Genomic DNA, 27,374 nt, shown 5'->3' with positions numbered 1-27,374 from the left:
AGACAGAGTCTTACTATGTTGCCCATGCTGGTCTCCTCAGCCTCTCAAAGTCCTGGGATTATAGGCATAAGCCCCCATGCCCAGCTTCAAGTGGAGTTTTGTTTGCACTGAGCCCCTTCAGGGGAGCAGGGATGAGTACATTATCACACTTCAGGAATTGTATTTCCAACAGCTCCAGGTCTGTAGAGCAGCGCTGTCATATATACATTTTTTTCTTTTTTGTTTTTAGAGAGAGAGAATCTCACTCTGTCACCCAGGCTGGAGTGCAGTGGCACTACCACAGCTCACTGCAACCTCCGCCTACTGGATTCAAGTGAGCATGTCTGGCTAATTTTTGTATTTTTAGTAGAGACGGGGTTTCACCATGTTGGCCAGCTGGTCTCAAGCTCCTGACCTCAAGTGATCCACCCCCCTCAGCCTCCTAAGCGCTGGGATTACAGACGTGAGCCACTGCGCCCAGCCTCCTGTAGACCTTTCTGCGTGGGATGGGAATGTTCTGTCTTTGAGCCATCAGTAGAATAGCCACCAGCCACATGTGGCCACTGAGTACTTGAAATATGGCTAGTGCAACCCAGGAACTGAATCTTTACATTTCGTTTAATTTGAATCAAGTTAAATAGCCACATGCGGTTAATGGCATCTTATTGGATGCTGCAGTTCTAGAGTTTGGCTACTCAAAGGGTCGTCTGATGACCAGCAGCATCACCTGAGAGTTCATTAGCACTAAGCTCCACCCCGGGACTATTGAATCAGACTCGTTTTAACAAGATCCCCAGGTGCTCTGTGTGCACATTAACATTTGAGAAGAGTGTCTCTGGAGCACTGCCAAGAACAAAGGAGCAGCAGGTAAAAAATAACAAAGAAGAAGAAAAAAAACGCTGCTGGATTGGGAGAACAGCTATCACAAATTCTCTGTACCTTTCTCACAGAATTCCCTCCACACTCATTTAGGGTATACTAATGCTTGCTTTGGACACAATTGCAATATCTTTGGCTATGGTGTGTTATTTTCCAGCCTGCAATAGATTAGAAGTAGCAGTATAGAAGCAGCTAGAGGCACAATTAGAGCATCTTTACCACCACTGCAAAGTGCTACATGAATGTAAAAACGCTGATTGCCCATGCCATTTTAGAAGGAGAGGTCTGGAGGATCTCTCCAATACTGTATTAGAATTTCTTTACTAGCATTCTGCAAGCCAGGGCAGCATTCCAAAATTTCATTTTTAAGTACATGTTAGTGTCTGGTACAGATAATAAAACACATGCTGCATGCCGATGAAATTTAATGTTCAAGCTAAATAATAAAATGTTTTATTTATGGGCAAATTTTATATCTCCCCATAGGGAGATAAGTTAGTGTGCAAGCCCTTCCCACTTCTCCTAGGTCTGATACGAAGCCAGTTTGTATCCCCTTGATATTCCAGGGGAAAGACAGGAGTTGGAGGGGTTGGCGGGGTGGGGGTAAGGCAAGGAATACAGGGAGAGAAGGCTCTGTACTTATTAGCCTGGGTACAATGTGGCTGAATGACAATTTTACTGGGCTTTCGGTGTAAGAACAGTGGAGGAAGCAGTTAAATAGGACTACCTTTCTGACCTCGGCCGAGTCTCAGTTGTTGAGTTAGGATTGATGGAGACGGTTGTATTTGAGAACTTTAAAAAAAAAAAAAAAAAAAAAAAAAACTCTGAAGAGACCACAGATGATTATGATTGTGCTAGGAAGGATTCCTAGCCCTTACTAGACCTTATCCTTATCAGCTTGCTCTTTCATCTCAGGATTCAATCAGCAAATGTTGATTAAGCTCTTACCATGTGCCAGGCATTGATCCTACGTAATGGGGATAAAGAGTATGAAGCAAATCAGAGGCCTTGTTCTCAAGGAGCGTGCATTCCAAGCACGTGTTATGGGACATAAACATGTGCACAAGTAATTTGGGGAAATGAGAAGGGCTGTACAGAAGATAAAACTGATAGATCTGGCAGTGGTCAGAGAGGGCTTCTTAGAAAAAGTCACATTTGGATTGAGTCCTGAGATTTCATGAGAAGGAGGCAGCCCCTGAAGGTCTAGACGAAGGGCATTCCAAAGAGAAGGACCAGCAAGGGGCCGACAGCATGTGTCACCACATTCCAGGAAAGTGGGGGAGTGGAGTGAGACAGGGTGGGGATCTGGAGGAGGGGGTAGACCATGCAGGGCCATGGTAAGGTGGTGGAATAAGCTGTGTCTCAAGCAGAGGAGTGATATTGTCAAAGCTCACCCTGGCTGAACTGTGGCAGTTTGGGGAAGAAGCTGTTGTATTCCAGGTGACAGACAATGGTGGCTTGACTGGGGGCAGTTGCAGAGGTGTAAGAAGTGGCTGGATTTAGGATATATCCTGCAAAGGGAACTGATGAGTCCTTCTGATGAAATGGACGCTCATGCAAGGGTTGAGCTCCGTTGTCTGAGCAAATGGGTGAATGGTAGCATCATTTGGAGGAGAAAACTAGTATTTTTCTTTCTTTGTTTTTTTTTTTTTTCTTTTTGAGACGGAGTCTCGCTCTGTCACCCAGGCTGGAGTGCAGTGGCACAATCTCGGCTCACTGCAATCTCTGCCTCCTGGGTTCAAGTGATTCTCATGCCTCAGCCTCCTGAGTACTGAGATTACAGACGTGCACCATCATGCCAGGCTAATTTTTGTATTTTTAGTAGAGATGGGGTTTCACAATGTTGGCTAGGCTGGTCTCGAACTCCTGACCTCAGGCTATCTACCCACCTCAGCCACCCAAAGTGCTGGAATTACAGGTGTGAGCCACCATGCCTGGCTGAGAAAACTAGTATTTCTTTAAGTTTGAGATGCCATTAACTATCCAGGAGGAATAATATTTAGGAAGTTGGATGTGAGTTTAGAGCTCCTAGAAAAAGGCAGGGGCTGGAGATTTTTTAAATGTGAGGGTCGTCAGCACATAGAAAGTGTTGAAGCTACAGGACTGAGAACAGAGAACACTTAGAAAGGGATAAGAGAGAAGACTGAGTCCTGGGCATACTACCCTTTAGAGAACTGATGGAGGAGGAGGAACCAGCAGATGAGACTAGGAAAAATGGCTGGAGACGAAGGAGGAGAAGCTAGTGGAATTTGTCACCATGTCAAATGCTGCTGGAAATTTGAGTAAGATGAAGACAGAGAAGTGATCTGTAGCTCTGGGCTGGTATAGGTCACTGGTGACTCTGAGAAGGGGCTTTTTAGAGTCAGCGTGGATAGAAGAGCCCCATTAGAGTGTACAGAGGTATTTACGTATATACCAAGGACATCAAGAAATGAGTAACATCAGTTGGCTCCAGGGGGACGGGGAAACCAGGTGGCTGGGAACAGGAGTGGAGATACACTTACTTTTCATCATGTATTTCTTTTGTACTATGTTACAAGCACCTATTCACAATGCCACAATGGGGTGAGGAAAGAATGGGCAGTAAAACAGAAAAGTGGGGACACCAAATATAGACAACTCGGTGGAGATGTGCTGGGAAAAGGAAAAGAGAAATGGGTTGATGTGGGGCCACGCTATGGTTTCCTAAGAGTATGTTTATGCATGGATGAGAGTGGTCCTGCAGAGAAAGAGAGATGGACAGTGTGGGAAGGAGAGGTCATAACTGCAGAAGCAAGATCCTTAAAGAGGCCCAGGTGGGGCTGACCTGAGACGGGAGTGAGGACAGACATTTCATCTCATGTGGCAGGAAGGAAGGTGGGGCTGTAGGTTTAAATACAGTGCGATGGTGGAATAGGCAGGGGAGATGCTGAGGTCATCACTTAAGGGTGTCTGTGTTGGGGCGGGGAGAAGGTATTGAAGTTTCAAGAAAAGAGAATGGAGGCCTGGCCGCTACCCACTCTCCTGTTACAGCCACAGTCTCAGTTGCTGCAGGGTGCCTGGGTGTCTGGGCAATCCGTGGACAGCAGTGAGGGCCACAATGACAGATTACGGCAGAGTAGAGCAGTGACCTGGAGGTTAGGGAGTCCATCTACCCTGACTCCTTCACAGACAGGTGTCTCCCAGCTACCCCTGCATAGCTCCAGTCCTGCTCATGTTCTCTCACCAGCAGTACTTCCATGCTGTAAGGATGTTCAGGGGATGAGTGAAGAGGAGTCTGAAAGTGTCATTAACTGGCTTGATTGCACCTTGATCCAACTTTGCTAACAACTAGTCTTCCAAAATACAAATGTACTCTCATTGTACCACATTCTCCTTCAGTAGTGCTTCACTTGATGAGGTCCTGCTAAGTATTATCAGAAAATCTACCCTGGCCAGGTACAATAGCTCATGCCTGTAATCCCAGCACTTTGGAAGGCCGAGGTAGGAGGATTGCTGAAGCCTAGGAGTTTGAGGACAACCTGGGCAATGGGGTGAGATCCTTGCCTCTACAAAAAAAAAAAAAAAATAATTAGCTGGCCACTGATCTGTTCTGTCTCTATAGATTTGGCTGAGCTTCATTGTACTGATCTTTCCAACCACTTTATTCTAGTTGTCCCTCATGGTGGCAGCCCTTCTTGGGCTCCCTCAGGGTTGCCCCATACTCTGAGCATCCATGACTGTCCTTGGCTCCTCAATACCCCAAAGCCAACAACAGTCCAAAACCAACATCATATTGTCTCCACTCCATCATCACCAACCCAATGCCAATATCCAAGGCCAACACCTCAAATTCACCCATCCCCTTGTCCCATCAATATCTCTCCCCAAAGCTGTCTGGTCTGTTGCTACCAGCCGCTCTTCTGAATTCCTGGTAGTCCCAGTTCTGTGCCATTCTTGTATTCCCATGCTATCCTACCCCTACTCCCTGGTGGCCCCTCACCACCAAGAAGCATCCAAGGAGCCGAAGGACCACAGCCGAAGGTCCTCTCAGCCAAAGAAGAATCAAGGCAAGCCTCCAAATGCAGAGGAACCCAACTAGAAGGGAAGTATTTCCGCCTTTTTCTTCCCAGAGACACCCCACCCCCAACTATCACACTTCAAGTTTATGACCCTAAACTTCAACTAGGCACTCAACACTGACAAATGAACCTCAAACTGCCTTAGGAAATCTGCTTACCATTCCCTAGAGTGATCATTTCATACATTCTTTCTTCTTTAATTTGAAATTTTAAGTCAGTTTATTAAGTTCAACATGAAAACTATCAGAAGAATATCCTCAGCTTAGCATGGTGGCTCATGCCTGTAATAACAGCACTTCGGGAGGCTAAGGTCAGAGGATTGCTTGAGACCAGGAGTTCGAGACCAGCCTGGGCAACATAGACCTTTTCTCTACAAGAAATTTTAAATATTAACCATATGTGGTGGTGCACACTTGTAGTCCCAGCTACTTGGAAGGCTCACATGGGCCTGGGAAGTTGAGGCTGCAATGAACTATGATCATACCACTGCACTCCATCCTGGGTGACAGAGCAAGACCCTGTCTCAAAAAAAAAAAAAAAAAAAAAAAAAAAAAATTCTCCTTATAATTATTTCTTCTTGGAGAAAAGGAAAGGAAAATCAAAACCCTCTGAGCATAGCCAGGATGCTGTGGCAGTCAAGCCTCTCTACGATGGGGACAGTCCTCTGGTCAGTGGAGTCACTCTCTGGGTCAGCAGGATTGGAGTCTGGATCAGCGTCCTCATCCTCCAGCTCCAGGTCATCCATTTCCTGGAACAAAGACTTAATTACTTCCACGTTGTTTCCAGCATCCTCCAAGAACTGGGTATCAGATGTGTCAAGATTTGGATCTGTTTCAAGTAGCTGTTTCCCACTTAATTTATTTTTTCCTGCTTGTTCTTCCATCCATTTCTTTTTAATTTCCAAGCCTTCTGCAGCAAATTTGGACTTCCAATTTAAGACATTCTCGATTATAACAGGAATGCCATGGAATAATTGCTTTTCAGCTTATTTGGATTCTTTCTGTTTCTTTTTTTTCTTCTCTTCTAGTTTTTTTATCTGATCTATTTCTTTTAATTTTTCTTGCACAACTGTCACTAAAGATCATCACCATACCAAGATTTTCTTCAGCCTGTAATGCTAAGAATTTTTAAATGTCTGAGACATTATCTTCTAGATTTTCTGAGAATACTTCATAAAGGCAGGGTTTATCTGGGTATTTCTCCTTGTCTGTAAACTTGAGGGTAGTCTGGACAGTTTCATCATTTTCTCCAGCCTTAGATGTCACAGTAATGGTGAAGCTGGGTGAATTTCCTTTTTTTTTCTTTATTATTATTTTTTGAGACAAAGTCTCACTCTGTTGCCCAGGCTAGAGTGCAGTGGCACAATCACGGCTTACTGCAGCCTCCACCTCCTGGGCTCAAGCCATCCTCCCACCTCAGATTCCTGAGTAGCTGATTCTACAGGTGTCCTGGTTTGGGCGGGTAGCAGTAGTGGCATCCGGGGAGCTCCCACCAGCTCCACGGAGTGTGTAGCCCCAGCCGAGCCTCCCTGCTGCAGCCAGCATTCTGGCAGCTGCTGTCCTCAACAGCCCTGTACCCAGCACATAGGCCTTCAGCTGAGTATAACCTGGGTATGGTGGCTCATGCCTGTAATCCCAGCACTTTGAGAGGCCGGGGTGGGAGGGTCACTTGAGCCCAGGAGTTCGAGACTAGCCTGGGCAACAAAGCAAGGCCTCATCTCTAAAAATAATATAAAAATAAATGAGTGTATTGAATGTATAAGCAATATCTTTGCCAACAAGGGGTGATGCCAAAAAGCTGGACACATTTTTTTGCAATGAGCATATATTACTCTTACAATCAGAACAATCAGAAGAAAACAAATTATTTTTTATGGAGTCTCACTCTGTTGCCCAGGCTTGAGGGCAGTGACTGGATCTTGGCTCAATTCAGCTTCTGCTTCCTGGGTTTAAGCTATCCTCCCACCTCATCCTCTCGAGTAGCTGGAATTACAAATGAGAGCCACCACACCCAGCTAATTTTTGTATTTTTAGTAGAGATGGGGTTTCACCATGTTGGCCAGGCTAGTCTCAAACTCCTGACCTCAAGAGATCCACCCACCTTGGCCTCCCAAAGCGCTGGGATTACAGGCATGAGCCACTGCACCCAGCCAAGAAAACAGATTTTTAAAGTGGTGGTGGCCCTTGGAGTTCTGCCTCAGTCCTCCGTTTTCTCATCAAATGGCCTCCCTGCACTCAGTCCTTTATGCTTGTGTTCCCCTCTCACCTGGCTACTGTCAACTCCCACAAAACTCATCTCCCCTGCTTCTCTTCAGGCCCAGGTAGCCAGGTGCCTGCAGGGCCTCTCCTCCTGAGACCCCCTGTTACAAACATACTCGTCATCTCCAGGCCTTGCCCCGCCCTGCTCCACTTCCTCTTCCCCACCTCAGCGACCAAGACCTACCATCCTCCTTGTGCTCTAGCCAGCATCCTGGAGGCCTCTTGGACTCCCCCGGCCCATATCCACCCCACCACCAAGCCCTGGCCTTCCACCTCACATGATCCCTCCTCCCATCCCTGCTGCCACCACTGCCTGCCGTGGTCCTCTCGTTTCTCCTGTGCGGGCACCAGCTGCCCTGACTCTATTCCTGCCTCAGCCAACCCATCCTCCACACTTTAACCAGAGTGACCATCCTCCAGTGTAAATAGGGTCACCTGACACCCCTTCTTAAATATCTCTATCCTCATAGTCTGCATGATGAAGTCCAAATTCCACTGCATGGGCCATTCACGGTTCTCTGCCTACCTCTCTATTTCCCAGTCTCCAGCTCCTCCCGTGCAGGGAACACCTCCAGGCCCTGTGTCTGCTGTTACCTCTGCCTGGAATGCCCTCTCCCTCTTACACTGGAAAACCACCTATTACAGGGCTCTGTTCTGTGAAGTCTTTCCTGACCTATCCAAATGGAGGTGTGGTTCTCTCCTTCACATTCCCATACAACTGTGTACCCCTCTTCCCACCCCTGACTGTGTGCCCTCAAGGGCAGAGCCCTGTGCAGCCTCAGCACCTGGTGCTGTCCTGGCACCGAGTTGAGTACTTATTCCCTGAGAACCCGCATAAGGTGCCCACACCAGGCCTTCCCAGTGGCTCTCAAAATGAGAGCATAGTGGGACCTGGGAGGTAGCCATGGCCCTTGTGGGTAAATATGGTGACCTCCTTCTTCTTGGCTGTGTCCCATTGCCCAGCACAAGGCCTGGCAATAGTAGGGGCTCAATAAACACTCACTGAAGGGACAGAGGCATACAGACATGAGTAAAATGAATGCTGGGGCTGAAAAGGTCCAGAGATCTTCTGCCTAGCCCACATCACCCACCTATGCCTCAACATTTCACAAAGGAGGAAGTTGAAGTCCCCCCAAGGGCAGGGACTTTCTCGAGGTGAAACACTGGATTCCTTCCTTGCCAAAAGACCAAAACCCGGATGTCCTTCTTCCCAAGATTTCCTCTCCAAAATCTACAAAGGCAAAAAGGCTCCAAAAAGCAGGTGGGGCTTATTGCTGACACCCCCAGCCCCATGCCTGAGCACACACTGTGGGCCAAGCTTAGGGTTGGTGTTCTTAGGCATTACTGCATGTGCTCCCATGTCAACATGAGGAGGGAGGCACTATTATTATCTCCATCTTACATCTGAGAAATTGGAGGTTCAGGCTGCTGAAGTTACATGGCAAGAAAGTGCAGAGGCTGGGCATGGTGGCTCACATCTATAATTCCAACATTTTGGGAGACTGAAGTGGGAAGATCGCTTGAGCCCAGCAGTTTGAGACAAGCTTGGGCAACATAGTGAGATCCCATCTCTAAAAAGAAAAAAAAAATACATACACACACACACACACACACACACACACACACACACACACACAGGTGCGATGGCATCCGCCTATAGTCCCAGCTATAGGAGGCTGAGGCAGGAGGACTGCTTGAGCCCAGGAGTGTGCACCACTGCACTCCAGCCTGGGTGACAGAGCAAGACCCTGTCTCCAAAAAATAAATAAATAAATAAAGTGCTGGAGACAAAATTTGAATTCTGGGCTGGGCGTGGTGGTTCATGCCTGTAATCCCAGCACTTTGGGAGGCCAAGCTGGGAGGATCACTTGAGGTCAGGCCAATATGGTGAAATCCCATCTCTACTAAAAATACAAAGATTAGCTGGGCGTGGTGGTGCCTGCCTGTAATCCCAGCTACTCAGGTGGCTGAGGCAGAATTGCTTGAACCTGGGAGGCAGAGGTTGCAGTGAGCCAAGATCACACCACTGCACTCCAGCCTGGGCAAAAGACCAAGACTCTGTCTCAAGAAAAGAAAAAATTGAACTCTGTTTGACATGACCCCAAGATTGGCATTCTCAGATTCCACCCTCTGCCCCAGAATGGCTTGGCTAGGAGTGCCTGAGGGGCGGGGCTGGCAAAGCAGTGCCTCCTATATGAGGGAGAGGGAGGAGGCCTGATAGGGCGATGGCCTCTCTGGGACCTGGTCCAGAACTAGGAAGCCTGAGAGGAAGGGGCCTCTCTTCCCACTCTATGGCAACATGGCACAGGCCTTTCTCCACCCCTGCCTCTGCTGGTCTCAAAACATGGGGGGCATTTCAAAGGGGATAAACCTGAAGGGCTTCTGTTCAGGTGAGAGAAAGGCAGGATCCAACTAAGAGTCAGGTTACACCCAGAGATGTTCAAAGCTCTTGTCATGGGGCATGGGGACTCTTCTCCTCCATGCCCCATAGGCCCATCCAGTCCCTTCTCCACAAGCTAAACATGCCCATCTGTGTCCCCAAACCAGCAATAGTTGTTGGTTTTCAACTGGATAAAGTCCAGATCCCTTAGCTTGGCATTCAAGCTGCTCTGGGATCCCATTTTTGACTATTTGTCCTACCTCATTCTCTCACTAAGCAAGCTCTTTGCATCATCAAGTTAGGCTGCTCACCATTCCTCTCAACATGTTTGCTGCTTTCCTGCCTCCGAGGCTTTACCCATGCCTTTCCCCCTAGAGTGCTTTTCATTCCCATGTTCTCCTATTGAATCTTACCATCCTGGATGGGCACGGTGGCTCACGCCTATAATCCCAGCACTTTGGGAGGCCAAGGTGGGCGGATCACTTGAGGTCAGGAGATTGAGACCAGCCCGGCCAACATGGCGAAACTCTGTCTCTACTAAAAATACAAAAGTTAGCCATGTTTGGTGGTGTACCCCTGTAATGCCAACTACTCAGGAGGCTGAAGCAGAAGAATTGCTTGAACCCAGGAGGCGGAGGTTGTAGTGAACTAAGATCGCGCCACTGCACTCCAGCCTGGGCAACAGAGTGGGAGGTTTTCTCAAAAAAAAAAAAAAAGTAAAGAAAGAAATCTTACCATCCTTTTAAGCCCAGGTGCACTGGCACCTTCCCCTTCCATAGAATTTTTTTTCCCCCTCTGTTAAATCCCAGGGCGCTTCACTTTGTACAGACCTGCTGACTCATGTGTGGATTATCTGCGTCTGTGCCCTTCTCCTAGATACTACATGTGAGGGTGGCAGCAGCCTCCTATTCATCACCATATCCCCCAAGGGCCATGTGCTCAGTAGGTGCTCTAGGAATGCCTATTGGACTGATAAAGGCATGAATGGATTCCTAAAATCAATGGGAAGCATTTCTGATCCAGAGGCACCTGCATTTTAACGGGGACCACCACTTGCCCTAATGCAGAAGAATTATCCAAAACTAGGAAATAAAGCAAAAGGAGTATTATGTGCCCTTTAAAAATCTCCTTAGAGTATGTCTGACTTACTATTTACCATTGGTTAGTGCCCAGACTTTGTAAAAATTGATGTTAACTGTAAAAATTGATGTTGCAAATAATTTCTATATACTTCAAAAAGAACAACCCTGATGGTTATGATTTGGTTGTCCTGCAGGACATTAAATAGTTTTGTATGTTACATAGCCATCTTAAGTAACCAGCATTCTTACTTAGCCATCTTAAGTAACCAGCATTCTTACTTAGCCATCTTACGTAGTCAGCATTCTTTTTTCATTGACCATACTTCAATTTCTAATATCTTCCTTTAAACCATCTTTGCCATTCTGCTGGGTTCCCTCATTCATGAGTTAAACAAATCTTTCACTTGTGTTCACTATACGTTTATATAAGAGTTATGTCTTTTAAATTTTTGAAAATTATGCTTTGACACAACTTTGGGCACATTAAAATCATCTGTGGGGCATTTAAAAGATACAGAATCCCAGCACTTTGGGAGGCCAAAGCAGGCAAATCACTCGAGCCCAGGAGTTTGAGATCAGCCTGGGCAACATGGCAAAAACCTGTCCCTACAGAAAACAAAAATAAAAAAATTAGCCAGGCATGTTGACGCACACCTGTGGTCCCAGCTACTGAGGAGGCCAAGGCAGGAGGACTGCTTGAGCCTGGGAGGTTAAGTCTGCAGTGAGCCATGATCGTGCCACTGCACTACAGCCTGGGCAACAGAAGAAGACCCTTTCTCAAAAACAAAAAAAAGAAAGATATAGAAACCCAGGTTCTACCTCTGGGATTCTGATACAGAAACTTCTGGGTGGGACTTTGCTGCCTGTTTCTTTAGTACTCTCAGAGAATTCTAATTAATAGTCAGAGCTGAGAACCTCTCTACTAAAGGGCAACAGCCTTTATTAGGCTTGTTTGTTACCACAAACAAGCACTCGTTAAATGTTCGCCATTATTGCCTGGCACAGTGCATGCACCTCTAATCCTAGTTACTTGGGAGGCTGTGGCGGGATGATTACTTGAGCCAGGAGTTCAAGTCTGTGATGCAATATGATTGTGTTTGAGAATAGCCACTGCACTGTAGCCTGGGCAACATGGTGACACTCCATCTCTTAAAAAAAAGAAAAAAAAAGTTACCCATTGTTATCGTTAGTTCTGACAATGGAACTTCAGACACAGGGATGAAGATTTGGTATAGTGGTACTCTGGGTGTTCCTGAAATCATACCAGCTTTACACTGGGTCTTTTGGATCATGAGAGGCCATGGTATACAATACTGGGTGTATCACTGTATTAGTTTCCTTGGCTGCTGTAACAAATGGCCATACACTTAGCAGCTTGCAACACAGATTTACTATCTTACAGTTCTGGAGTTCAGAAGTCTGAAATAAGCCTTACCAGGCTAAAATAAGGTTGTGGCCAAGGCTGTTTTTTTCTGCAGGATCCAAGGGAGAGTCTCTTCCGTGCCTCTTCCAGCTCCCAGTGGCTGCCAGCGTTCTTTGGCTCATGGCTTCATCTCTCCAGTCTCTGCTTTGGTGGTCACATGGCCTCCTCCAACCACCCACTTTGATCTCCTCCCTCTCCTTCTTATAAGGACCCTGTGATCACATTGGGCTCACCCAGATAAACCAAGGTAATCTCTTTGCTGGAATGAGCTCAGTCGGGGAGACCCTAACCCAGCAGTGCTAGAGTAATTAAAGACACACACACAGAAATATAGAGGTGTGAAGTGGGAAATCAGGGGTCTCACAGCCTTCAGAGCTGAGAGCCCTGAACAGAGATTTACCCACGTATTTATTAACAGCAAACCAGTCATTAGCATTGTTTCTATAGGTATTAAATTAACTAAAAGTATCCCTTATGGGAAACAAAGCGATGGGCCCAATTAAAAGAATAGGTTGGGCTAATTAACTGCAGCAGGAGCATGTCCTTAAGGCACAGCTCACTCATGCTATTGTTTGTGGCTTAAGAATGCCTTTAAGCGGTTTTCCGCCCTGGGCGGGCCAGGTGTTCCTTGCCCTCATTCCCGTAAACCCACAACTTTCCGGCTTGGGTGTTAGGGCCATTATGAACATGTTACAGTGCTGCAGAGATTTTGTTTATGGCCAGTCTTGGGGCCAGTTTATGGCCAGATTTTGGGGGGCCTGCTCCCAACGCTCTTCATCTCAAGATCCTTAATCTAATCGCACCTTCAAAGTCCCTTTTGCCACATAAGGTAACAGTCACACTTTCTGGAGATTAGCGGGTGGACATTTGGGGAGGCATTATTCAGCCTACCAGAGTCATCCTTCTCTGCAGCCTCAGGATCCAAGGCATCACCCCCTGCTGAGAGCTCACCACTCCCCACCACCCCACATCCCTTGGAGCCATGGAGGACCCACTGTGTTCTCAGTGTAGGGGATCAGAGCAAGTGGAGGTTTTGCAAACCTCCAAAACTAGGGGTTCTATACTGAAAACAGTAATAAAGTTGGAATTTCAGGAGACAAGAGAGAGAATTTAGAGGCAGCTCTGGATGATGCAGCTGCCTGTGGGTGGTCCATAAAGCCAGCATGGATGTCTCCCTGTCACACAATCAGGTCACCACCACCTCTCTTCAGTAGCAGTCTGCCCTCTGGGCTGCAGCTTTATTTACTGTTGTATTAAGTTATTAAAATTAAAAAAAAACACACACCTGTCTACTATTTATTTTAGTAGATAATAGAAATGAGTTAAGATGGCTGCATTACATCTCCATGAAGTAATTATGATCTAAGAGCTCCGCAAAAACCCGTCAGAGAATAGGCAGAAGCTTCATTTTCTTCCCTGCATCTGAATGTGGCCTGGGTTTGCAAGGGCAAGCAGGGACACTATGTGCAGTGGGGAAAGGCCTGCCTTCCACAGCCCCGGGCCAGGGTGAATGACTGGGCAAGTGGGGTAGGAGCTGGGATATCTGGCAAGCAGAGTAGGAAAGCCAGATTCCCTTGAATAGTGAACAACCTGCACATCTGAACACAGCAGCCCTCGTTTCCCATCTGCATCCACGTCCTTGCCTCTATTGTGAACTCATTTCACCAGATCTTAAGGTTTACAAACTCTCAAAGCATCCCCAATATCGTCTCAATCCTCACAACCCCATGAGGCTGGTCAGCTTGGTATCATTGTCCCATTTTAGAGATGAGAAAACTGAAGTTAAAGACATGAATGATTTGCCATCACCTGGCTTGTGGGTGACGCAGTCGGATGCCGAAGTGTCCCCTTCTTGACATCACTCAGTGCAAGGTGGCCCTGGGGTGGGGAATGGGGCATGCATTTTAGTGGGCAAGGCTTTCATCTTGTCATAGGCTGTCAGCAGGCCAGACTTCAGGAACCTCCTCTTTAAGAAAGCTACCCACTTCCCATACCTCTGCCTGCCCTCCTCAGGGTTCTCACATTCTTCTAATCCTGCCTCTGAGACACTCAGCAAATGCCACGCCCCCTCAGCATGTCTGCTTCTGCTTCCACAGGGCAGGCTCTGGGGCAGATGATCCACAGTTACTTATTCAAAGAAGTGAGGGAGTTAATGTACTTTGAATGGATTTTATCCCTAATTGAGCAGGCGTGTAAGCTTGCTGTGGGTCCTGACTGAGGGATGTCCCACCAGGACGCAAGCCCTCTGGCTTTTCATGACGCATCAAGATCAGAGGCAGAGAAAGCTCAACCCACACTGACACGAGGAAGAGACAGCCTTCTTGGAGGACCTGGAAAACAATTTGGCACCTTGTTTTGGTGTAACTGGAAAGCTGCTCTAACTGGGAAACTAGGGTTGGCCAAGGCAGGCACGTGGGTTCTGCTGTACAGCTCAGCAATGCCCTAGGCTCAGCGTTCCCTGCCTGTTCCCACCAAAGGGCCCCAGACATCTCATCCATCCTTTGTTTGAAACTCTTCTACTCCCTTGCTGGCAAGAGATAAAGCCCACCTGGAGATTTATGATGAAAACACTCACCAGACCAAGGAACCCACTGGAGAGGGCATGCAGTGGAGCAGGGGGTCACAGATGGAATTCAGAAGGTCTGTGGACTGGGATGAGTCATAATAAAAAAGGACATCTCTATTTTCCCTACCCTCTAACTGAAGATCAGCATTTCCTTCCATTATACAAACCCCAGCAGTTTTAGCAGCACTTGGCATTCTGTTCCACAGAATTCACTGATATTTTTATATCACATCACAATGGCTACAGGTATCTTGAGATATGGTTTATGCTCCTCACTACTTCAAAATTATGGTAGTTATTAGACACACTGCCCTGCTGGAATTTTTTCTTTTTCTTTTCTTTTTTTTTTTTTTTTTTTTTTTTTTTTGAGATGGAATCTCACTCTCTCACCCAGACTGGAGTACAGTGGCATGATCTCAACTCACTGCAACCTCTGCCTCGTGGGTTCAAGCGATTCTCCTGCCTCAGCCTCCTGAGTAACTGGAATTACAGGCATGTGCCACCATACCCAGCACATATAGCTAATAAAAAATTAGCTAATTTTTTGTATTTTTAGTAGAGAGAGGGTTTCGCTATGTTGGCCAGGCTGGTCTCAAACTCCTGACCTCAAGTGATCCACCCATCTCAGATACCCAAAGTGTTGGGATTACAGGCATGAGCCACCATGCCTGGCCCACTGCTGGATCTTAATTGATGGGTTAATAAAGAAAAATGTATTTCTATTTCACAAGGCAAAAAATATTTTGATAACCAAATCTCAATATAATTGGTTGCCTTTGTAATTCTCCTTTTTGGTTTTGGTTTTTGTTTTGTTTTGTGAGAAAGGGTCTCATTCTGTAACCCAGGCTGGAGTGCAGTAGCACGATCTTGGCTCACTGGAGCCTTGACCTCCCAGGCCCAGGTGATCCTTCCATCTCAGCCTCCCAAGTAGCTGAGACCACAGTTATGTGCTACCATGCCCGGCTAATTTTTAAATTATTTTGTAGAGACGGGGATCTTATTATGTTGCCCAGGCTGGTCTTGAACTTCTGTGCTTAACGATCCTCTTGCCTCAGCCTCCCAAATTGTTGGGACTATGGGTGTGAGCCACCATGCCCAGCCTCAGTATGTATTTTTTTAAAAATGTATTTAAAAACATTATTCTGAGCAGGGGCCCATGGCACCAAGAAAATAAAAATGTGAAGAACTCTTGTATACAAAGTAACTCTACAGAAGGCGAGGGGCTGAGGTTATATCACTTAGGAGGAGAATGTCTGGTTGAAAAATACACTTTCAGCTGGGCACAGTGGCTCATGCCTGTAATCCTAGCATTTGGGGAGGCCAAGAAGGGCAGATCACCTGAGGTCAGGAGTTCGACACCAGCCTGGCCAACATGGTGAAATGCCTGTCTCTACTAAAAATACAGAAATTAGCCAGGTGTGTTAGCAGGTGCCTGTAATCCCAACTACTCGGGAGGCTGAGGCAGAAGAATCACTTGAACTTGGGAGGCAGAGGTTGCAGTGAACTGAGATCGTGCCACTGCACTCCAAAAAGAAGAAAAGAAAATACACTTTCTAGGTAGGGCATGGTGGCTCATGGCTGTAATCCTAGCACTTTGGGAGGCTGAGATGGGAAGATTATTTGAGCCCAGGAATATGAGACCAGCCTGGGCAACATAGAGAGACAGGCCTCTACCCCCATCTCTAGAATTTCTTTTTTCTTTAAATTAGCGGGGCGTGGTATACATGCCAATAGTCCCAGCTACTCAGGAGGCTGAGGTGGGAGGATCTCTTGATACCGGGAATTTAGGTGAGCTATGACCACGCCACTGCACTCCAGTCTGGGTAACAGAGTGAGAAACTGTCTCAAAAACAAAAAAGAAAAACATTTTTAAAAATTACAGATTCTAGGGCCCTGTCACAGGCCAGGCTCTCTGGGAAGCAGACCCCTAGATGGAGTTTAGGGTCCACAGTTCAGAGGGTTTGTCGGTGTTGTGAGGATCTACACTTGTGGAAGGGAGGGGTGGAAAGCAGGATTGGACAGTCTCAAGAGAGCCCTCAGCTAACCCTATGGGGAGCTCTGAAGATGGGATGGCTCCTTCAGAGTTGCTCTAAGTTGGGGTGAGGGGGCCAGGCCTTTATGCCCCATGTTCATCAGTCATTAGATGCAATTACCCTAGGGAAGGGATCTGACCTTGGACAAGGCTGCTGTCTCCAGCTGAGGCACCTGTCAGAGAGGACCACCAGCTAACTGAGGGCTTCCTGCCAGCAGCACACCCAGAAGCTGGGGAGAAAGTCATTCATTCCTACAGGAGGGTCTGGGTGGTGGCTCACACGAGTCCACTGAAAGCTTCTACTGCAGAATTATTGTAGCTAAATTCCTGAATGCAGTCCGGAGTCCATCATTTTTAAAGTTCTGTCGGTGATTCGGATGGTCTGCCTGGTTTGGAAGCCCTCAATTGCAGGTAGTCAAAGCTCGAGAGGGCTCTGAGATCACGGAGTCTGAGGGACTTGGTTCAAGGCTGTTCAGCCGGTCAGTGGCAGAGCCAGGAGGGTGCTGACCTGACCTTGGCCATGGCCTTGCTCCACTTTTAAATTTCATTCAACAGATATTTATTGAGAATCTCCCACCACCACGTGAGGCACTGGGGATGCACTAGTGAGCAAAAGAACACAGTCCCTCCCCTTGGGATATTCACAGTCCTGCCCCCCACGATTCTCTCAGCTGGGCCTGCAACTACTCAAACATTGCTCATGGGACCATGAGTTGGGAATTTCTATCAACGCCGTAAATGTATCTACTCAGCATTTCCACCTCTAGGTATTTATCCTACAGCTAAACCTCCATATGGGTGAAGTGATATACGTACAAGAGTATTCACATATTCACCAGAAATTTTTTATAATAGCAATACCCTGGAAACACCCTAGAGGTTGATCGATGGGGTTCTGGTTGAATAAGCCATATCCTGGGTAATCACTAAAAATAAAAGAGGCACCTTTCTATATAATGATATGAAGAAAAAAAAAAAAAGAAACCTCCCAAGACATATTGGCAAGCAAAAAAGGAAGATACAGATAACACCAATTATAACATGCCACTATTTTGGTGAAAAAAAAAGAAAAGATATATGTGAATTTGTTAAGATTTTCAGTGAACCAAGAGCTTTAACAAAGAGGGAAACACTCAGTCCAAATAGAAAAACAGAAACCACTCAAGGTTTTTCACACAGAGATCATTTAATTCAGGAAATGGGTTCAGCAAGTGATACAAGAGCTGAGAAACCAAATACACCTATCAGCTGACCTAAGACCTTGGGAAATAATAGCCTGTAAGGGCTTAGCCTCCCAGGATACAGAGAAGAGGAGGAAGAGGGTGAGGAGTGAATTTCAGGCCACCATAATAGTGTCCAGGATAATATGTTTAATAAATGCATAGAGTATATGCCAGAGGTCACATAAGAAACAGTCATGGTGCTTGTCTCTAGGAGTTGGAGACTGGGAAGGAGACCTAGATTATATAGGATGCCCTTTGGTTTACTTTGAAATTTTGTACCATGAGTGTATGTTGCCTATTTAAAACAAGACACTTGCCTGACGTTCATATTTAGTATATTGGTAAAGGCAAAGCCATTATATTTTTTCACTGGAAAACATCCTTCTGGAAATGAAATGCCAGCAAAATCTCCCCACACATCTCCTGTAATTATACCCCCGAAGACAGCACAGCAATTTTTTCTGTGCATGCTTTTTACAAGTGTCCTCTTCAAATCCTCCTTGGATGAAGCACAGCCCTGAGAGAAGGCAGAGACCACTGGAGTGGGGAGGATGTTTTCCTCTCATCAGCAGCTGGCTTGCTGTGTGATCTCACACCACATCTGTGGCCACTTAGGAAGCTGCCGGCCGGAAGGCCTCAGCTGGCATCCCAGAGCCGTGGTGCCTGCCAGCGCACGTCTGAAGGGGCTGCTGCATCACTCTCTGGGGAACAGCACACACTGGGTGCCACTGGCCAAAGCCCTGGGTGCCCACAAGGGAGGAAGATGTGGGCTCCTGGGCTCTGCCCTCGACTAACAAGTTTTGTAACTCCATAAAGAAGATGGATGGTGGAAGAAGTAGAAGGGCTAGCTCTTGTCATTGACAATTAACCCTGGTAAACCGTATGAGGTACAGGAAGTATAACTAACTTGCCCAGGGTCATACTGTCCTACAATGACAGAGGTGGAATTCAGCCCACATCTGGGTGAGATCATGAGTCCAGTCCTCTCACTGTGCCGACAGGGATACCCGGCCACTGAGGGTCACAGAGGCACCAGCCCAAGGGGTTCTGACCTTCCATGTCACCTCCCTTGTCCCTTAGGGGCTCTCAAATCAGACTGCCCCAACTCTACTACAACTCTCAAAACCTCAGTCTTCTCTGCTATCAAGTGGAACTTTACTACATATTTAAAAGTTCGTTATGAGGTTTAAATTTGTCAATGACTATAAAGCATTTAGCGCATAGTGGGCTCAACAAATGCGAGTCTATTTCTTCCTTTTCTTTCAGTATTTTAATTCCTCCTCCTCTTACTGAAACCTTGCAGGGTTACTAGAGGCTAGACAAGAACGCTACACTGACCTCTCTACAAAAGCCTCGGGCTGTACCGCAGTCCCACTGTCGGGCCTGGGAGCTGGGCTGTGCCTCTGTGGATCCTTCTGCCCTGAAATCCAGGTCCATGTTCACTTGGCATGCCATCTTCCCTCCTAACTCAAGGCAGAGAATTCAAGTTGGGTTAACTTTCCCTGCTATTAACATTTCCACGAATGCTTTCCCAGCTATTTTCATCAATTCTGAGCAATTTTCTTAAGAAGAAAGGGAAACGTCCTCTCGGCTTCAGCCTCCTGCTCCTCTGGGTTCTCCGGCAGATGAACTTCTGTTTGCACATTTGGGACTCTGCTCAGCTCCCTGATTCCTGTCCCCCCAGAACAAGGTGGTCTCAGTAAGTTGCCAGATCCACTACCTAGTGGTGCAGGTTGTACCTCTCTTTCTGAGTCTCCCAGGCAAGTATTCCGGGCCTGTCTCCTGGCCCCAGAGCTCTTCTCTCTGGTGGAGGCCATGTGGTCCTCGTGAAGGCTCAGTCCCTCTTCAGTCTCTGGGCTGATGCTGTCCATGGTTGATACTGATGGGAGGAGCCTGCAGCTGTCATTTACCTCAGTGACTTCATTCAGGTCAGCCTTGCTGTGGGCTTCCGTGTGACCTCCAGCCTAGAGGATCCCCTCTGTCTTGTGAGAAACAGCCCCTGGCCCCCTGTTTCCCCAGGGCTTCATAGTCTATCGGGGCGACAGGCATGTAGTGAGACGATCATAGCCCAGTGTGGTCAGAGCTCTGCAAGAGCAATGCAGGAGTAACTCAGGGAAAAAACAAATAAAGGAAGAAGCACTGAAGTTTTCCCAGATGAGTCAAGGACAGTGTTCTAGTTATCTCCTGCTCCAAAACATAGTGGCATAAAACGACCATCTATGCTTCCAGATTCCATGGCTCAGGAATTTGGATAGGACACTGCAGGGTGTGTCTTCCCTGCTCTGTGATGCCTGGGCCTCAGCTGGGGTGACTCTAATGGCTGGAGGTGACTTGAAGAGTTGGGCATCTGGGCTGGGCTGGCTGAAGAGTGGGCTCAGCTGGGATTGTCGACCGAGGTGCCTACTTGTGGTCTGTCCAGCCTGGTAGTCTCAGGACAGCTGGACTTTTTTTTACATGGTATTGGGGTTCAAGTGTGAGTGTTTCCAATGAACAAGGCAGAAGTTGCATGGCCTTTCATGACTTAGCCTAAGATGACACATAGCATCACCTCCAACATACTCTATTGGGCATAGCAGTCATAAAACCAACCAGATTCAAGGCACAGGGACACAGAATTCATCTCTTGAGGCCAAAATATTGCAGCTATGTTTTAAAACTGCCACAGAAGTTTCCCCAGAAAAGGTAACGCTTGAGCTGAATTTTGAAGGCAGAGTAGAAGTTTTCTGGATAGACAACATGGCAAGGGTGTCCTAGGCTGAGGGATCAGGATATGCAAAGGCCCAGGGGCACAAGAGTGAACTGACTGCATGACATGTCATAAGTCCCACAGGACTTCCCAGGAGCTCAGCACACAGACCCTTCCTGCCAGCTCAGACAGCCATTGCTGGCTGGTCCTTCCCCGAGTGCTAAGAACCTGCTGTGCCCCAGAGCCCCAGAGCTCACACACCAGCCTGTCAGTCGAGGGCTCACCCAGATCATGGGTTGATTGGCAAATCCACATCCCAGTGGCCTGGCCTCACCCGGCTCCTGAGGCTGTGGTGAGCACATAGGGAGATGCCACCTGGGAACAGTTCAGTCAGACTCCATGCCCGTGTTCTCATCTCCAGCTCTTGACTTAGAAACTCAAGGCCCAGCCAAAGCTTTCTTGGTTTGGTTTTTCAAGGCACTCTGTCTCCATTGGCTTGAATCCTGGCAATTCTTTCCATAATGCTTAGTTCTTTTGAGTGGAGGCATAAAAACTCAGACTAGATTAAGCAAAAAAGGGAAATTACTCATTCTTGTAAATGGAATATTCCAGGAGCAAATCCTGGAGTTTAAACAACATCAGAATTCTCTTTGTTTATCATCTGCCCATTTTTTTGTGTTGGCTTCATTTTCAGGCAGAGTCTCCCGCAAAGTACCAATGATGACCCCACAGTTCTAGGCTTAACTAATCCCCGTAGCCAGCAAACCCAGACAGAAGAGAGCACCTTCTCCCTAAATGCTCTAAATGCTCTGGCTGCAGTCCCAGAGAGGGCTCTGACTGGCTTAGCTTAGATCACATGCCTGTCCCAGAACTGATCACCATGGCCATGAAGCTGTAGTGCTATAATTGGCTATGACTGAATCAAGGGCTGACCCCTGGTAGGCTGATGGGTTAGCCCCACAGTAATGACAAAGTCACTTTCTTTCAAGAAATAGGGGCTCTGTAGAAGGGAAGGGAAAATGTAAAAGGCAGATGAAATTTAGTGGCCACAGCCCCAGGGCCACTAGTATAGTTGCACAATTTGTGCACTGCTAAGCAAGGATAGAGTACCCTCCTTGTCTGCCCAGAAAAGGTCTCCTTTTCTAATTCACACAAAGGCAGCCCCATGGACACATGTCCACCTTTGCAAGGCCTACCCCACTTTCCTTTTCCCTGTGCTCCAGCACTGCCTGGAATATACCACCTGCTTCCTCCAAGTCCTCGTTCCAGTGCCTACTGCCACGTGCATTGGCCAGGATGAATCTCAAGTTCCCCATGGGCCCACAGAATCACAACTTCTGCTTTGGTTATGGTTGTCCAGTTGTGGTTCTTTATCTGTCTCCCTGTCTGGCCTAAGACAGGTTCCACAGGGACAGGTGGTGTATCCAACCAGGGAGTATATCCAAGCCCTCCCAGGCCAGATGGAGGAGATGCATAGGTAGGATCTGCTTGGTGGGTGGAAAGAAAACAGAATTATTCTCATTGCTGCCCCAGACTCTCTCCTGGCTGTTCCCTGCACATCCTCAATGAGAGGCTATCTGCCTGATCCAAGCACCTCCTGTCTCACTTCTACTAGCTGCTAGAGACAAAGCTGAAAGGAAGGGGTCTTGAATAATGCACCCACAGGGCCACCATTCAAGGCTGGGCTCCAGATATGAAGAGCCCTTCTTCAGGAGGCCTCGGGGGAAGAGAAGGTGGCTGGGCTCCATCTGGCTTCACTGAGGCTGCCAGGCAATTGCTCTAGGGCTCAGCTCTAGCTCCTGATGAAAACCAGATCTGGGAGCTTGGAGCCTTTGGTGAAACTGGATACCTGTCAACGTAGGCAAAGGAAATACACTGTGGGAGGGAGGCTGGCTGGCAGCCCAGCAGTGCTGGGCTGGGCAGTAAGGTTGAGCTTTCCTTCTGAAAGGCCCCGAGGAGCCCTTGCCATGTGGGGTGATGACAGCCCTAAGAAACAGGAACCCCATGGAGATGGCAGAAGCACACCCACTTCTCCGTCACTTTCCTCCCTCTTCCCTTCTCTTTCTCTGTTTCATTTATTCAGATAGAAGACCTGGATTCAATCCCAGTACTAACTTTTATTCACTTTGGGTGAATGATTTAACCTCTCTGAGCCTCAGTTTGATGATCTGTAAAGTGGGAGTGAAAACAGTAACTACCTAGTTGGCTTACTGTAGGATTAACGGTGAAAATGCATGCAAAGTGCTTAGCACAGGACCTGGAGCATAGTAAGCCCTTACTAAATGTCAGTGATTGTTATGCCTTCTCCCTGCCTCCTTTTCTATGAAAAGTTATTTGATACCATTAAGCCATAAACACAATACTTGATGACCATAGTAAGGAAAATAGTTTGTGTCCCTAATGGCTGATAGGATGGCAAGAGCATTGGCCCTGGAGTCAGACATCCTGAGGTTGTAATCCCAGCTCTGCCATTTACAAACTGGGTAATTTACTCAAAGGACTTAACTTCTTTGAACTTCAGCACCCCCGTCTGTAAAATGGGGACAGTCCCGATACCTGCTCTGCTTGGGGCCCCCTGGTTGCTGTGTGTCACACATAGGATACATTTACAAAGGAGTACCAGAAACCACGCAGAGCCATACATCTTGGTAATCATTATTTATGCTTCCAATGTTGTGCTTTCCTTCTTGTTGTCTCCTTTTTTCCTGTTTGGTTCTTCTTTTCCTTTTTCCAGTCATGAGTCCAATAAACTTTGTGGAGTCAAGAGTGTTAAAGCTGGAAAAGACCTCTGTGACCATTGGTTCAGTGGTTCTGTCAGAAATCACCTGGGGAATGCAAAGAAATTAAGATTCCTGGGCTCCAACCCAGACAAAGAGAATCAGAGTATCTTTTTAAGTGAAAACTTGTTTTAAATTACAAAAGTCATACATGCTCATTATAAATGAATCCCAACCATACAGAAATAATGAGAGTAAAACAGTCTCTCAGAGGTAACCACTTTTAATGGTTTGGTGTGTGTCCTCTAGGGTTTTGGGTTTTTTCTCTTTCCCCTGGAAAGAGCTAAGCATATAGCTTTTATTTTTCCCATTAAACTAGATCACCACTCACTTAAAAAACAAAAAACCGAATATAGCTTAGACATCTTTCCACATCAGTACACATATGTCTACCTCACTGTGTTCTACAGCTGCAGAGAATTCCACTGTGTGGCTTATTGTGGATGACTTAACCATTTCCCTATTGGTGGACATTTGGGCTGTCCCTGGTGATTCACATGCAGTCCACCCAGCCGCTGCCCATGTTTGGCAATCTCTGATTTCTACAGATGGGCAACAGGAGGCCCAGGGAGGGTACAAGAAAGAGCAGGTAGGTTCAAGGAGCAAATTAGTGGCAGAGCCAGGACAAAACCCTGGTCTCCTGGCATGCTCTTTCCATTGAACTGTACTCCCACCTTCATCAAAAACAAACAAAGCAGCAACAATTTTTTTTTTTTTTTTTTTTTTTTTTTTTTTGAGACGGAGTCTCTCTCTGTCGCCCAGGCTGGAGTGCAGTGGCGCGATCTCGGCTCACTGCAAGCTCTGCCTCCCGGGTTCCCGCCATTCTCCTGCCTCAGCCTCCGGAGTAGCTGGGACTACAGGCGCCCGCCACCTCGCCGGGCTAATTTTTTGTATTTTTAGTAGAGACAGGGTTTCACCGTGTTAGCCAGGATGGTCTCAATCTCCTGACCTCGTGATCCGCCCGTCTTGGCCTCCCAAAGTGCTGGGATTACAGGCTTGAGCCACTGCGCCCGAACACAACAATTGTTTTTAAATGGTGATAAAGGGACCTTAATAACATTTTTCTGAACCTATTCCTAATAGTAGGAAAGAGAAAAAAAATCCTCAATTTTATTTCATGTATTCCAAGGATTGGATGTTTTCCCAAACTTTCTCAGGGTTTTCACTTTTCATTATGTTCTTTGTAAGAGTTCATAACTCAATAATTTTTTCCTACACATTGTTTCTGAAGCCAGTGTGTTTTTTTTTTGGTTTTTTTTTTTTTTTTTTTTTTAATGTTAGTATCTCCAAATCCCACTTCCCTGGAGTATGGCTATTCTGAGAGACCTTGGTCAAATTCCACTATAAGAAACCAGCCCCCCTCTTCACTCACCATAATTGATGAGTTTTCCTGGCTTGTGAAAACAAATGGAATTATAAAATTGTGACTGTCATCTATTTTTTTATTAAGTAAATTCCTCCAAGTCCTGTAGGTAATTTTCCCAGAAAGATGAATTACCCAGTTGTAACAAATACAACGTATTTGCAGAATCCTTGTGAGAATTTGCTCTTTGCCCAGAAATTATGCTTAATCTTCCTACTACAGAATGGAATGTTAATCCTGCCTCCAATGAGCTAATGGAGATTTGATTGGAAGTGACCACTGCCCATCAAGTTCTGTTCTCTTTGAAGCAGTTGTCCTCACAGCCTGGTGCTGAGTTACAGACTCCAAGTCTACTGCCCCTACCTCCATCCCCTGCCACAAATGGATTGGTCAAAAACTACTCCGATTTCTGAGTAAAAAGGAAGAGATGTCATCCCCACATAGCTGAACACAGTGCTGACAACATCTGAATACTGTTTAGCATTGTCTTGGGTAGAAGATAATGGGAACAAAGAAGTACAGAGTAACTTTTTTTTTGTTTTTGTGTTTTTTGAGTTGGAGTCTTATGGTGCCACCCAGGCTGGAGTGCAGTGGTACAGTCGCAGCTCACTGTAGCCTCTACCTCCCAGGCTCTAGCGATTCTCTTGCCTCAGTCTCCCAAGCAGCTGGGACCACAGGTACATGCCACCACATCCAGCTAATTTTTTTTTTTTTTTTTTTTTTTGAGACGGAGTCTCGCTCTGTCGCCCAGGCTGGAGTACAGTGGCGGGATCTCAGCTCACTGCAAGCTCCGTCACCCGGGTTTACGCCATTCTCCTGCCTCAGCCTCCCGAGTAGCTGGGACTACAGGCGCCCGCCACCTCGCCCGGCTAGTTTTTTGTATTTTTTAGGAGAGAAGGGGTTTCACCGGGTTAGCCAGGATGGTCTCGATCTCCTGACCTCGTGATCCGCCCGTCTCAGCCTCCCAAAGTGCTGAGACTACAGGTTTGAGCCACTGCACCCGGCCACATCCAGCTAATTTTAAAAATTATTTGTAGAGATGAGGTCTTGCTATGTTTCCCAGGCTGGTCTCGAACTCATGGGCTCAAGCAATCCACCCACCTTGGCCTCCCAAAGTGCTGGGATTATAGGTGTGAGCCACAGCACCCGGCCCAGAGTAAGTGTTTTGTCTGTGACCTGCCTCCTGGGACCTAAAACTCTAGCTTCTATCTTAGAATCAAAAGCAGGCCCATCTCTTGGGCCCTAGATTGTGGTTTCTAAATGCCATTGTCTCCTAAAACAACCAGGCTTCTTGGAAAAATGGCTGATTCCAGGTCTGGAACAGGAAATGAACCAGAGTATAGTATTAGAATAAATGGCAAAGAAGTTATCAAAGATAACTAGGGTCCTACCAAGACTCAAGACCCAATATAAAGAAGTTCCCAGTGGCCAAAGATGGGTCACTTTCAGCATCAATGAGGATAATAGCTACATTGAATTGAAACATATCAAATACATCTGAAATGACAAAAGTCATACGTTTGCATTGTAAATGAATATCAACAATAAGGAAATAATGAGAGTAAAACGGTCTCTCAGAGGTAGCCACTCTTAATGGTTTGGTGTGTGTCCTCTAGTGTTTTGGTGTTTTTTTTTCTTTTCCCTGGAAAAAGCTAAGCATACAGCTTTTATTTTTCCCATTAAACATATCAAACATGTTTCAATCCATAAATTCATAATGACATTAAAAAGGGAAAACAATGGCTGGGGCACAGTGTCTCATGCCTGTAAGCCCAGCACTTTGGGAGGCTGAGGCAGGAGGATCACTTGAGCCCAGGAGTTTGAGATGAGCCTGGGCAACATAGCAAGACCCCATTTCTAAAAAAAATAAATTTGTTTTAAATTAGCCAGGCATGGTGGTGTGTGCCTGTAGTCCCAAGCTACTCAGGAGGCTGAGGTGGGAGGACTGCGTGAGCCCAGGAGGTCAAGGCTACAGTGAGCCATTCTCATACCACTGCAATCCAGCCTGGGCAATAGAATGACACCTTGTCTTAAAAAAGAAGAAAATAAAAAACAGAAAAATATATTGGTCACTTTTTGAAGGATGCCAGGAAAACCAATTCATTGCTCTAAAAACTAGTAAATACGGGGAAAGAATCAAGTACTTATTCTGTCTTTCCTATGCATACTGTACCTCAGGATAACCACATAGCAGACGAGGGCAAGTATTTCTTTCTTTTTTTTTTTTTTTTTCTGAGACGAAGTCTCACTCTGTCGCCCAGGCTGGAGTGCAGTGGCGGTATCTTGGCTCGCTGCAATCTCCGCCTCCTGGGTTCAAGCAATTCTCTGCCTCAGCCTCCTGAGTAGCTGGAATTACAGGCGCCCACCACCACGCCCAGCTAATTTTTTTGTGTTTTTAGTAGAGACAGGGTTTCTCCATGTTGGCCAGGCTGGTCTTGAACTCACTGGCCAAGTATCTTTTTAGGAAAGTATTCCAGCTCATAAATGAAGGAGGTAGAATTAGAATATCCCCATGTTTCAATCTCTAATGAGAACTATAAGTGTAGCCAATGATCACCAACGGCTGTGAATGTCATAGAAAGAGACAACCAGGGCCAGGTGCAGCAGCTCACACCTGCAGTCTCAGCACTTTGGGAGGCCAAGGTGGACAGATCACAAGGTCAAGAGATCAAGACCAACCTGGCAG

The 27,374-nt window shown here is 46.7% G+C and overlaps 1 pseudogene; it reads right to left on the bottom strand.

The window, feature by feature from the left end:
* Positions 1 to 5,496: 5,496 nt before the first annotated feature.
* Positions 5,497 to 21,864, bottom strand: LOC104677982 (annotated as a pseudogene).
* Positions 21,865 to 27,374: the final 5,510 nt, after the last annotated feature.

This window comes from Rhinopithecus roxellana, chromosome 5 (assembly GCF_007565055.1).
Source record: "Rhinopithecus roxellana isolate Shanxi Qingling chromosome 5, ASM756505v1, whole genome shotgun sequence".
Classification (NCBI taxonomy): Eukaryota; Metazoa; Chordata; class Mammalia; order Primates; family Cercopithecidae; genus Rhinopithecus; species Rhinopithecus roxellana.
This window is presented reverse-complemented; position numbering and strand designations above follow the sequence as displayed.